Source organism: Haemorhous mexicanus, chromosome 16 (genome assembly GCF_027477595.1).
Source record: "Haemorhous mexicanus isolate bHaeMex1 chromosome 16, bHaeMex1.pri, whole genome shotgun sequence".
In the NCBI taxonomy this organism is placed as follows: Eukaryota; Metazoa; Chordata; class Aves; order Passeriformes; family Fringillidae; genus Haemorhous; species Haemorhous mexicanus.
In genome coordinates this window covers 13743290-13757339 of record NC_082356.1, presented here as the reverse complement: position 1 = coordinate 13757339, position 14050 = coordinate 13743290, and positions in this window count along the sequence as shown.

Below are 14050 nucleotides of genomic sequence, written 5' to 3'. Positions count from 1 at the left end.
TTTTTTAGAACTGTCCACAAAAAAATGTCATGGTTTCTGTCATTACTCATTTGTTTCTCTCCACCTTTCCTCTGGTCACAGACTGTGTCAATGAGGGGCTGCACCCTCAGTGGCTTTAATGGAACTAAAGGATCTTCCAGCAAAGTTTTCTGCAGAGATGCCTTTTTGTTGTCTTCTCTGTAGCTGCAGCAGCAATGTCTATGTGCAGAGCTGGGGCAGATCAGTGCTGGCACAGCAGCTGTGCCCAGCAGCAGCAGAACTTGGTGTTGCCAGTGCTGCTCCCGTGGCCTTGCCCCGCTGCCCTGGTGGCCCTGGTGTTGCTGTAGGGCCTGAGTGCTCTCGGGGCTGGGCACAGCCCTGGGGGTGGCAGTGCCAGGGCTGCAGCAGGGACAGGCCATGGGCACTGCTGGGGCAGCGCTGACACCTCAGGCCAGGCCCTGGGGGCTCCAGGCTCCTTGCCCAGGCTCTCTCAAGAACACACCCTGGCCAATGCTGAGCACAGAAAACCCCCGTGAGCAGGCGCAGGGTGGCCATGGGCAGGCTGGGGGCAAACAGCATGGCTGGTGCTCTGCAAGGGCCCTGGGGGAGATGGGAAGGAGCAGCAGAGCAGGGGCTGATCCATCCCCAGTGCGCTGGACAGCCCAGGGCAGCGTCCCAGAGCGTCCTCATGGAGCTGCCAACAACATCCCCCCTCTGCAGCCCTGGCCTCTCCCCCAGCTCACACAGGTGCCCCATCCTTGCAGGCACAGACACGGCAGCACTGGCTCAGGAGCCCCTGTTTGCATTGCACAGAGCAGGGGGAGCACCCCCATGCTGTTGGTGTGGGGACATGAACCTGAGGGAGCACAAATGCCATCAGCCCCTGGGGCCAGCAAGGGCTGGGAATGGCAGGGAAATGACTCAGCTTTGTCCTGGCCTCTGCAGTCAGCCAGAAAGTTTGTTCCCATCAGCTGGGAGTTTCCTGTCCCACTGCAGACGCTGTTGCTCAGAGCCAGGGCTGCCTGGCAGCCACCCCCAAACTGCCCTGAGCATTTCCTCTGCTTCACCTTTGCTTTCTTTACTATTCCCAGGCACAAATTTCTTCCTCTTGCCCACCTCTGTTCCCTCCCCTGCAAACAGCCCATCCCTGTTTGCCCTTTCCTCTCTGGCCCCACTCCCCATTGCACTTCCTGCCTTGGCACCATGGGAACGTCCCTTGGGGAGCAGGATCATCCTACAAGTGCTGCAGGAATTGTCTGCAGGCTCCTGCAGTGCCTCCTGCTGCTCCCTTGCCAGATGTACCACAGGCCAGGGGGGCACATCTGGGCTGCTGTGTCTGCCTCTGGGGCTCCCTATTCTGGGCAATGAGGAGGGGCTGCAGAGGCTCTGCAGAACTGACAGGATGGGCTTTGGGCCTGGCAGGAGAAGCTGAGGGACCTGGGCTGCTGGAGCTTCTGAAGAGGAGGCCCAGGGCTCCTCCTGCAACTGCTCCAAGGGTGGTTTCAGAGAATCCCAGAATCAGCAAGGTTGGAAAAGACCTTGGAGATCATCAAGTCCAACCTGTGTCCTGCCACCACCTTGTCTCTCCTGAGCCTCCTCTTCTCCAGGATAAACAAGACCAGCTCCCTCAGTCACTCGTCCCAGGACTTGTATTCCAGACCCCTCCCCAGCCTTGCTGCCTTTCTCTGGACACACTCCAGCCCCTCCATGTCCTTCCTAAACTGTGGGGCCCAGAACTGAATACAGCACTTGAGGTGCTGCCCAACAAGTGCTGAGCACAGGGGAAAACCTGTTAAACCTCTCCTTGTTGGATTTGGTCCCTGGACCCAGCCTGCCCAGGTCCCTGTGCATATCTCACCTACCCGCTAGCAGATCAACACTCCCAGCCAACCTGGTGCCACCACGGTTCCATGAGGCCCCAGAGTGTCACAATGGTCTCCAGAATTCCATGAGGCCTCTTAGGGTCACAATGTCTCTTTTGGTTCCATGGGACACCTTGGGGTCATAAAGTCCTTGGATCCTTGGGGCCTGCAGTGTCATAACGGTGCCGTGGTCCCCCAAGGCCCTGCAGTGTCACAATGGATCCTTGGCTCCATGAGGTCTGGCAGTGCAGCAATGCTCTCCTTGGTTCCACAGTGTCACAATGGCCTCTTGGTCCCAAGGCCACCACGGTGTCAAACATGTTTCCTTCATTCCAGGAGGCCCTGAGGAGCAGCACTGGCCCTTGGTTCCATGGGCCCCTGCAGTGTCACAATGGCCCCATCATGACACCAGGTCCTGCTCTGTCACAATGCTCTGCATGGTTCCACAAGGCCCTGCAGGGTCACAGTGGCCTTTTGCTTCCATGAGGCCTCACAGTGCCACAATGAATTCCTTGCTGCTACCGGGTCACAAATTAGTCCTGGTGACACAAGATCCTGCAGTGTCCCCAGGGACCCTTGGTTCCATGGGGCACCACAGTTTCACAATTGTTCCCTCAGTTCCCAGAGTCGTGTAAATGGAGCAATGGCCCCTTCATTCCATTGTCCCCAGGCTCTCCCAAGGGTCTCCTTGGTTCTGCAGTGGCACAATGGCCCCTTGGTTCAACAGGGCCACACAGTGTCACAGTGGCCTCTGTGGTTGCACAAGGTCCCAGACTGTCACAATGGACTCTTGGCTTCCATTTAGCCCCTCAGTGTCACCATGGCCCCTTGGCTCTGTGCTGCCATGTCGTACACAGTGTCACCATGGTCCTCTTAGTGCCACCAGGCCCCGCAGTGTCACCATGGCCCCTTGCTTCCCCAGGGCCCTGCAGTGTCACAATCATCAGAGAATCAGCCAGGCTGGAAAAGAACTTGGAGAGCATCATGTCCATCCTGGGACCCAACACCACCTTGTCACCCAGACCATGGCACTGAGTGCCACATCCAGTCATTCCCTAAACACCTCCAGGGATGGTGACTCACCCACCCCCCTGGGCAGCCCATTCCAATGGCCAATCACCCTTTGTGAGAGGAATATTTCCTAATGTCAGCCTAAACATCCCCTGGTGCAGCTGAAGGCTGAGTCCTCTTGCCCTGTCCCTGTTCCCTGGGAAAAGATCCCGACCCCCACCTGGCTTCACACTCCTGTCAGGGAATTGTAGAGAGTGATGAGTTCTCCCCTGAGCTTCTTCTTCTCCAGGATAAACAACCCCAGCTCACTCAGGTGCTCCTCACAGGACTTTTGTTCCAGACCCATCACCAGCCTTGTTGCCCTTCTCTGGACACGCTCCAGACCCTCCATGTCCTTCAGCAACCGGCGGCCCAGGACTGGACACAGCACTCGAGGTGCTGCACAACCAGTGCCCAGCACAGGGGAAGAATCACTGCCGTGGTCCTGCTGGCCACACCATTCCTGATCCAGAGGAGTGCCAGCAGTTGGATGAGGGAAATGGTGGGGAGGGGGTGGGGACACAGTGGTATTGATTGTCATCCATGAAGGGTCTTGATTTTCATATCTATTCAGAGTGCATTATGAGGTGCAGGGAGTCAATATCAATTAGACATTGCTGATACCAAACTATAAACAGGAAAATAATACATGACAAAACACTCCTCTCTGTTTTTTTTTTTTTCAATATAGCAGATTAACTTTGAAAATGGTTCTGAAATTTGTCTAATTATCCCCAGAAGAATTTAATACAGAATATTCCTGGGGGCATTTTTTGTTCACATGTTTTGGAACAAATGTTTATGAGCGTTTTTCAGTGATATCCTGAACTGAAGAGCTCAAGAAAGAAGAGGCCTCTGGAGGAGAAAAATTCATCAGCAACCTCCCAGTGGCTGAGGATCCATCCCCATCAGAGCAGCAATGAACAGAAATGGGCACAGCTTTGGGGCTGCCCCAGCTTTGGCATGGGCCCTGGGCCTGGAGCAGGAGCAGCTCTGGAGGGCCCCAAGGCCGGGGCTCTTGTGCTGCCCTGGGCAGATGGGATGGCAGCAGGGGCTGCAGAGCTCTCAGCACCTCAGCCAGAGGGGAGCAGGGCACCCAGGGAGCCTCCTTGTGCCTTGGCCAAGCCCCTTCCCCCATGGCTGGGGCTGAGTCCTGAGGGAGCTGCAGCTGCTGCTGTGCCCTGGCCAGGGGCTGAGGCCGTGGGGCAGTGCCCAGAGCAGCCTGGCCTGAGCAGAGCTGTGGGGCCAGAGCCGGCTGGGCTGGGCTGGGGAGAGGCCCTTGGTGCTGCCCAGAGCTCAGGGCAGCTGGGAGAGCTTGCAGGGAGCTGGGCTGGGCTCAGAGAGCCTGGTACAGACACCATCAGTGTCCATCTCAGCCTGGCTGAGCGTGCAGGGGCAGGACTCAGGCCAGGCCTTGTGGGGCAGGGCCAGCGCCTGTGCAAGGCATTGAAAACAGGCAAGTGGCCCAGAGAGGAGGCTGCTCTGTGCCCTTGGGGGCATGGACAGAGAAGGGAGGAGGCCCAGGACATTTGTCAGAGCCAGCCTCTGTTGCCAGCCCTTGGCAGCCCTGACTGCTGAGCCCAGCTTTGCCCTGGGCTGAGTTTGGCTGTGGCCCAGCTCCATCCTCCTGCGGGGCTCAGGGCCTGTTCCCGGCCATGGCCAGCCCTGGCTGCCTCTCTGCTGGCCCAGAGGCCGGCAGAGCCCAGGGCAGGGCTGTCTGTGCAGGCCCACAGGTGCCACGGGCTCTGCAGGAGCTGGCAGAGGCTGCCCAGCAGGGAGGCCATGGGGCACAGAGCCCCAAGGCTGCTGTGGGCACCACGGCACAGGGGCCGTTCCCAGCCGCAATGCTCCTGGCCTGGGCTGGGCCTGCACAGGGGCTGGGCCACCATGGCTGGGCCAGCACAGGGCCACAAAGGGGCCACGCAGCCGCTGCCAGGGCTGACAGCAAGGCCAGGCACACACAGGCAATTGCTGAGCATGGCCTGTGCTGGCCAGGGCTTACTGTGCCAAAGGCAGAGCTCAGCTGCCCTTGGCGGCTGCAGGAACAGTCCAGAGCCCAAAGAGCCTCCATGGCTGTGCTGGAGACCAAGGCTGCAGGAGGGAAATGCAGGGCTGCTGTGGGATAGGGAGGGCATTGAATTCCAGCACACACCTCAGCTCTCTGATGATCCCAGCACCATGCTGGGCCCTGTTTGAGACAGGAGCAGAGCAGATGTTGATGGGACAGGAGCCCTGTGGGGCTGTCAGGGACCTGCAGCTTGCAAGGTGCTCTGCTCTCCCTCAGGTGCTCTGGGAGAGATCCAATCCCAGCTGGGCACCTCAGGGCACAAGTGGCACTGTCTGTTCGTGGGAACACAACTGATGTCTTCCTGGAAAGGGACACAGGTGTTAGCTCCATAATATACAAGCAAATCTTTATAATCTGGGTCATTTGAGTACTTTTAAGAAATGGGAGAGATTTCCCATAAGGAATAGGGATTTCCTAGAAGTGTACTGATGGCAGAAGGAGAAGAAATACTGATCTTCCCCTCTACTTATGTCACCAATATTCGGTCTATTATTTAATCTGCCTCTTCCTTCAGGTGTTTCCAGCTCTCCAGTTTAAATGGGCCTTTCTAAGGACAACTCTTCATTTAGAGCAGGTGGATCTATGTACTTCCTGCTGCTCCCAGATTTGCTCTTCTAGGTCCTCTCTGGTCATTCAAGTAGTTCTCAAATGACTGTTTTAGTGCTTTGAGCTGCAAGAAGTTGCCCAATATTTCTGAAGTTAAAATAAAAATGTAGTTAATCATCATCTCGTTTGTGTTTATATTTATCACAAAATTGTGTTGTCTTATGTTTTTTTCTAGAACTGTTCCTGACTGGAAATCCCTGGAGGATGGTAGACATGTCAGATGCTGCTGGGACATTCCAGAGAGCTGAGAAAAGAGCTGAGATGGTTATTAAACTGTTCAAATGTTCAACTTGTGTTTGTTGGCAAGAAACCTTTCTGTGCCTCTGAGTGTCACCAGGCCCTGAGCCCAAAGGACACAAACCTGATGAGTTGTGGTTCCCACTGCAGGGGCTGCACTTGGACCTTGGCTCTACACAGGAGAGCTCTTCATCCCCTTTCTCTCTTTTCCTCCCTCTGGGCATGGAGGGAGCTCATGACTTCAGCCTGTGACTCGTGTTTTCAAAGAGCAAATCTGGGCAGAATTGGGGCAGGGAGGGTTTGGGGGGACCTTGGGATCTGTGCTGGGCACAGAAGGTGTTTTCCACTGCTCTGAGACTGTCTGCTGTGGAAAGTGGATTTAATATCCAGCAGAGGAATGACTTTTGCATTTGATGGATCTGTGCCTTCCCTTGGCTTGGTTGGCTGACAAGAAATGAACATCCCTCTGTGTCTCGGGCAGCTCCTTCTCCAAGGAGAGCCGGTGAGAGTTGGAGGCAAGGAGCTGAAAGCTGCAGGTGCAGCCTGGGCTGGAGGGAGCTCAGATTTGCACAAGGCTGCTCTGAGTGCCAGGGCTTGGATGGAGGAAATGGTGGGGTGGGGGTAGGGACAGAGTCTGATTGATTGTCAGCCATGAAGGGTCTTGATTTTCATATGCATTCAAACTGCATGAGGAGGTACTTGGATTCACTGTCAAATGGAGATTGCACATATCAATAAATTAACAGAGAAGAAAAGTAAACAGGACCTAAAAAATATTTTCTCACTGTCTTTTTAACTATCATGTATTCAGTTTAAATACACTACTCAGATCTACTTAACTACAGATCTGAAATCAAATTATTCCCAGAGGCTTGGCTTGTTAAGGTTTTCTGAATGTTAATGAGCCCTGGGACACTGAATTCCTGCACTGAAGAGCTGAAGGCTGAACAAGCCTCTGGAGCAGTGAAGTTCAGCAGCAGCCTCCAAGTTGCTGAGGATGTCAGCAGCCCCCACTGAGGCCATCCCTGCCCAGAGCCCGTGGCGGAATGGGCAGCCAAGGAGAGCGTCCCTGGGGCTGGGGCAGCACAACTCAGAGGCACCAGGGGCTCCAGCTGGGAAATGGAGTGTGGAATGGGGCTGGGAAAGCCCTGCCTGGGCTGGGCCAACAAGAGACTCTGAGGAGCTCAAAACAACAAAACAGCCTTTACTGGCAACTTTAGGATAATCAGAGAAACTTTGGCAAAAGGTTGATTATGACATTGTAGTGGTTTTGGTTTGTAAATTTAAGATTTTTCTACTCTTGGGATTTCTTAATCAATGTCATGATGAGTGTGGTGGGTTTTAGTGTTGGTTAATTATTTATGTATTTATTTTGTTGTGAGAATGGATTAAGAGAAGGGTAAAGTAGGCTTAAAATTTTTAAAGGATATAAAGAAAATTTTATTAAAAGTAACTTTAAGAAGATAAGGTAGTAAGAATTTAAAAAAAATCTTTTGAACACTTTTTTTTTTTACAATTTTTTCTTTTTACTGATAATGTAAAGAAACAGAACTAAAAGTTTCTGGTTACTTTACTATATCTAGAATAGTCTCTTTTTAGATTACTTTGGGAATGAAATTTTTCTTGTTAAGGTTATGGAGATTTTTTTACAAGAGGAAAAAACAGGTTTTTTATTGTTTCTTATTTTGTCATGGATAACAGTTTTCTGGGGAACTTTGTTATTATGAAGTTGTTTCTATTGCTACAAGCTTTTTTACAGCTTGTTGATGGGCCATGTTGACTAATGGGGTATTGTTTTAAAGATGAGTTATTTAAAGGTAAAAGTTTTTATTATTTACTTTTAAAATTATTTTTTACTCTTGGAACAGAGATCCTTTATGTGAGTACTGGATTGCTTTTTTCTACCACACTGTTTATACTTTTTATGAAATTAGAGTTTTTTTAATATTTGGTTTTTTTAGCATGGCGGGTTTTTGTTTTATATTAATTTGAATTTTTTTATAGTTTTATGTGTTAAAACAAAAATATTTTTTCTTTTAGAGTTTATAAAAGGATTTTAATTTTAAGATTAGGATTTTTTTCTTCTTTTTTATTTGGGAATAATTTCTTCTTTAGTGAGTTTGATGGTTTTATGTTTGTTTTTTTATATGCTTGTAGCTTGTTTCTCTTTTATTTGAGGGAGGATTGAGGTATCGAAAAGGTTAACACCTGAACTGCCAGAACCTTGTGGTGGAAGTTGTGTTTGGATTGTGTTAGGATTGGTTTTATGGTTGTTTTGGGGGGGTTTTTGGTTTCATTTTATTTGTATGGTTTTTTATGTATGGCTTGTAGGTTGTAGGGGTTTTTTGTTTTAGTTGTGCTGGGGGGAGGGGACTTGATGGTAAGATTTTAATAGCTGTGGTTGGCTTTGTTCTGGTTGGGGTTTTGTAGCCTCTTTTGTTTTCCTGTTTGGCAGTTTTTGGTGTTGGTTTGGTTAGAATGGGGCCAATGATGGGGGGGGGGCAGCCTGGGGAGGGGGAAGGGGTTCAGCCCACAGCAGGGCTGCTTGGTTTGGTTTGGTTTGGTTTGGTTTGGTTTGGTTTGGTTTGGTTTGGTTTGGTTTGGTTTGGTTTGGTTTGGTTTGGTTCGGTTTGGTCTGGTTTGGTTCGGTTTGGTCTGGTTTGGTTCAGTGTGGTTGGGATGGGGGCTGGGGCCTGCTGCTTCTTTGTTGACTGGGAAAGAAAGAGGAGCCTGCTGGGTTTTTTTGTCTTTAACATTTGTGTTTCACAGAGGCGTGTTCAGTGTCTTAGTGGTTTAACAGATTGTCAGTTACACAAAAAGATTTGTATTACTTTTTAAAATTCTTCTCATGTCAAACTACGACAGACATTCAATCAACAAAAAACACTTCTCAAAGCATTGACTTGGCCCATTCGACTTCACAAACTCTAATTCTGTTCAATGTAATGTTAATCAAAATTTGCAGGAGCACAGAAACAGAAGAAGAAGACACAGAAAGAAAGACAAAAAAGATATAGAGGAACACACACAGAGCTACCAGCTTCTGGATTCGAGTGGTGTTCAGATGGAAATTCCAAGAGGAGGTGGGGTCAAGATGTGTGCTTGTCTTGTGCTCAGCCTTCAGTACCCCTTGGCCTTCCTGGGCCCTTCTCCCAGGTGGGACTTGGGCTCATTTGGTCCCTCAGGAGCTGGGCTGGGGGCTCCAGAGGTGGCTGTGGAGCATTGCCTGTGCTGTGCCAGGGACTGGCAGACACTGCTGGGCTGGGATGGAGGCTCTGGGGGGATTGGGGTTCCAGGGCAGGGCAGTGCTGGGGTTCCAGGGCAGGGCAGGGCTGGACCTGCCCCTTCCTCCCCTGCGCAACAAATGCTTTGAGCCAACAATCTCCTCCAGTCTGTCACAACAGGCAGTGTTGGAGGTGGAACCCAAATTTGTCCAAGGGCACCTGGCCAAGAAAGACAGTTCTTTTCCATAGGATGGAAAGCACTTAGCCCTAGTGTTTCAGCAGCAGATGGGAAAAGTGACACTCAACATGCCAAGGTCAGCTGGAGCAGTCAGGCGGTCCCTGGGAAGCCAAACCAGCCAGACATATTCCATGTTCTCTTGGTTTTACAGTGCCCCATAATGTCACAATGGTGTCTTGATTCCATGGGATCCAGCAGTGTCACACTGGCCCCTTGGTTCGATGGGGTCCCACAATGTCACAGTGGCCCCCGGGTTCCAAAAGGCTCCACAGTGGCACAATGGTCCTAACGAATCCATGAGGCCTTGCAGTGTCACAATGGTCTCTGTGGTTCCCCAGGACCCACAATGACATGTGACTCCTCTGTTCCATAAGGCCCAGAATGTCACAATGGACCTTTGGACCATGGGGGTTTGCAGTGTCACAATGGTCTCCTTTGGCTCCACAGTGTCACAATGGACCACTGATGACAGGAAGCCCCACAGTGCCACCCTGGAGCTTTGGTTCCAGGCAGCCCTGCAGTGTCACAATGATCTCCTTTGGCTCCACAATGTCACAATGGACCTCTGATGACACGAGGCCCTGCAATGTCACAATGGACCTTTGGTTCCATGCAGCCCTGCAGTGTCACAAAGGTCTCTTTATTCACAAGGCCCCACAGTATCACAATGTTCCTCTTGGTTCCCTGGGTAGCCTGAGGGTCACAAGGGTCTCACTGGTTCCATGAGGCCTCACAGTGTCACAATGCTTTGCTTATTTCATGGGGCCTCATAGTGTCACAATGGTCTCCATGAGTCCCCTCAGCATCACAATGGTCTCTATGGTGCCATGGTGCCCCACAGTGTCACAATGTCCCCTTAGTTCCATGACACCCCAAAGTGTCATAATGGTCTCCACAGTTCCATGAGGCCCCATGGTGTCACAGTGGACCCCTGGTTTGATGGGGCCTCTCTGTGTCACAATGATCCCTACATTCCATGGAGCCACACAGTGTCAGTACGGCCCCCTTGGTTCCGTGAGGCCCAGCAATGTCACAGTGCTCTCCATGATTCCATGAGGCCCCACAGTGTCACCATGGTCCCTTGGTCTCACAGGGCCCCACAGTGTTACACTGGTCCCTTGGTCTCACAGGGCCCCACAGTGTCACAATGCTCCCTTGGTTCCATGGCCCTGTGCTGCTGCATTCCCCCCTCCCCTTCTCAGCCCGCCCTGCCAGCTGAGAAATGCTCCTTGGGCCTCGGCCTTGGCCAGCAGCCCCTGGGCTCAGCTCCTCTGCAGCTCATCACAAACACTGCCTGCTCCAGGCACTGCTGCTGCCCAACCAGCTCCTGCTTTCTGGAGGAGCAGCCCTGGGAACTGGTTTTGTTCCCTCCGTGGCACAACATCCCTGTTCTCACAGTGCCAAAGAAAGCTGCTGATGCCAAGTGTGGCCAGGATGAGCCATTGCTGGGACTGAAGCCCCTCTGGTGGGGCCCTGCAAACAGCGCTCCAAAAGGAGCCCTTGGAGCTCTCCTGGGCCAGCGACTCCCTCTGAGTGGGGCCTCTCCCAGCCGGGAACTCTCCCGTTTGCTGCACTCGGGGATCCTGAACAATGACAGAGCCCGGGCCGATCCCCCCACTCCTCCAGGCTCAACCCTTGGCCTGCTGGGGAGATGCCAAAGCATCCACAGGGAGCATTCCCTGCCCTCAGGGGAATTTCTCCCAGGTGCCTTGCACTGACTCTTTGTGTCTGTGTGCACACAGGAGTGCCTGTGCTGGGGAAATGGGGCAGAAATGCTGCTCTCGGAGGGGTTTGAGTGCCTTGCATAGCTGAGTCAGTCAGGCCTGTAAGAAATGTTCAGTCATGAGGTATGAGCTAAGTTAAATGCTTCTGAGAGTTTTTCTTTTGCTAAGTTGTTACTTTTAATGGAAGTTAGTAGGTAAGTTAAATGCTGTTATTTGTTATATCTCTGTTAAATTGCAAAGTCATAGATTATAAGTTCAGTTCAATACAGTCAGCTGCCGTTTTTGGCTAAATTGTGTCATTTAATTAATCAGTTAAGCTTAAGGTATAAGTTAAGTCCTGTTAAGTTTGATCTCTGTTAAGCTTTTATCTCTTTATTCCTTTTATTCTCTCCCTCACTGTCCTTGTGTCACACACACAGGGATGGTTCATAGTCCATTTCTGGTTTGATTGCCTGGTTTTTTTTCGGTTTTGTTGTTGCTTTGTTTCCCTGCTGTGCCTGAAGTGTCCAGTCTGGAGCACAGTGACTCTTGCTAAGGAACTTTGTCCTGCTGGCCCCTAATGTTAAATCTGGTTTTTGCTGATCCCTTGCTGAGGATTTTTTCAGCGCTCTCAAGCCCTTTTTTGGAACAGGGTGAAGGAGCCCTGGCCCAGGCTCTGGCCCTGGCAGACACGGGGACGCTGCCGGCGGGTCCCTGTCCCCATGTCCCACCCCCCAGCCCCCTGTCCCCATGTCAGGCTCTGGGGTCGATCTCGTGGAACATCCTCTGGGGGAGGCTGCAGCGCCAGGGGTGGGGGAACCCAGGGGCACAGGGGACCCCGCTGTGCACGAGCAGGGTTGGACTGCTCTGGGGGGAGCTGTCAGGGGGGCTGGGGCAGAGTGACCTCCCCAGTGACCTCACACAGCCCCTGTGATGTCACACAGCCCCTGTGACGATACACAGCCAACTCTCAGATGTCACCCTGTGATGTGATACAGCTGCTCTTTGATGTCACAGTAGACTCTCTGATGTCATAAAGTCACCCTTTGATTTCACAGTCTGTACTGTGATGCCACAGTTTGCTCTATGATGTTCCATAGCCACCCAGTGATTACACAACCCACTTTCTGATGTCACAGAACCACCCTCTACGATGGCAGAATCTGCTCTGTGTCCTCATACCTTACTCTATTACATCACAACCAGCTCTGTGATGTAACAACCCCCTCAGGGATGTCACAAAACCCTCTCTATGATGTCATACTGCCACTCTGTAATGTCACAGCACATACTTTGATCTCACAACCTGCTCTGTGATATCATTCATCCATGCCATGATGTCACAGCCTACTCTGGTATGGCACACAGTCCCCTCTGTGATGCTGTAGCTGCTCCATGACCTCACACAACAAACTCTGTGATGTCATAGCCCAATCTGGGACCTCACACAATCCATTCTCTGCTGGCCTTGGCCTCCTGGGGACCACCTCTCATCTGCCTTCAAAACACTGCAGGCCTTTGCTTTTCTTCCCATGGAAAAAACTGTCTTTCAAGTCCAGGCATCCATGGCCGAAATGGAGAATCAGCCTCCTTAATTCCTTATATCCAAGGATAGCTCCCAGACCAAAGCTGCCAGGGCTGTCCAGGTACCCTTGGCTTCCTGAGGGCCAGCTCTCATCTGCCTGTGAAACACTGGGATTCCGTACTTTCCTTCCTATGGAAAAGAACTGTCCTTCTCATTGAGATGCCCATGGACAAAAGTGGGGGTTTGGCCTCCCAAATTCTGTCTATCCAAGGATTTCTCCCTGACAACAGGTCTGGCTGGCCCTGTCCTCCTTGGGGCTGCCTCTAATCAGCTATTGAAACACTGGGGCTCCACCCTTTCCTTTCTGTGAGGAACTGTCATTCCAGTCCAGGAACCCATGGCTGAAATGAAATTCCATCCCCAAAGCTCCCCATATATCCAAGGGATGCCTTCGGACAAAAGCTGCAAGGACAGACAGGTCTGGCTTGCCTTGGCCTCTGGTGACTGCTTCTCATCTGCCTTCAAACCCTGGGGTTCTGTGGATTCCTTCCTGTAGAAAAGAGCTGTCCCTCTTGTCCAGGTGCTCTTGGCCTCAGGCACTTGACCACTCCATAGGGACACAGGAGCTCTGTGCTCAGTGGGGTGGAAACTGAGGACAGCAGAGGAGAGCCCTGGGAGGGATTGAAGGGTGGTTTCAGAGATGGTGGATCCTTTTGACATGGTAGAGAAGAGCCAGAGACAGAAAAAATTAATACCAAGGGCAGCTGGGGAAGCCCAGACTGGGAGCAAAGAGAAAGGAATTTCCCTGCCAGGGCAGGGCTGTGGTGCAACACGTCCCCCAGAAGGAGCCTGGAGCAGCCCAAGGCTTTGTGTGGGCAGGCAGAGGCAGGCAGGAGGCAGAGCTGTCAGCAGAGGAAGGGGCCAGCCAGGTGGGGCAGCCGGGGGATGAGCACAGCCTGCAGGGACAGAGGCCAGGGCAGGGACACCGTAGGACAGCCTGGGCTGCACAGGGCACAGGGATGGGCAGCAGCTGCCAGGCCCTGACAGAGCCAACTTGGGCAGCACTTTGGCCATGGCTGCTGGCCCTGGGCCTGAGGACACGAGGGGACAAGTGACCCTTGCAGGCCTGGGGCCTCATTGCCTCCTTGTCCCTGCTCAGCAGCCTTGCAGGGGCTGCCCCATGGTCCTGACCTGGGCATTGTCCATCCCCACATGCCAGTGCCCATCCTGGGAAGAGCCCTGAGCACTGAGGGAGGGACAGGATCTGCCTGGCCAGGGGCTGGGGCTCAGGCCTTGGCCCTTTGCACTCCTGAAACCCATCCAGGTTTGCTCAGCACCAGAGACACCTTTTGTAAGAGCCAAAATGAGGGATGCAGGACTCCAGGCGGCTCCCCAAAAGGCAGTTTATTCCATCCACGAGGTTACAGCACTCCAGGGTCGTGGGTGACAGAGCCTGTGCCTACAGCTGTCAGCTCCAGCTGCAGGCAGGCCTGGAGACCCTTTGGTTTTGGTTACAATGCATTATTTACTTTTCTTTGCTGAGCATCTTAATACAGAA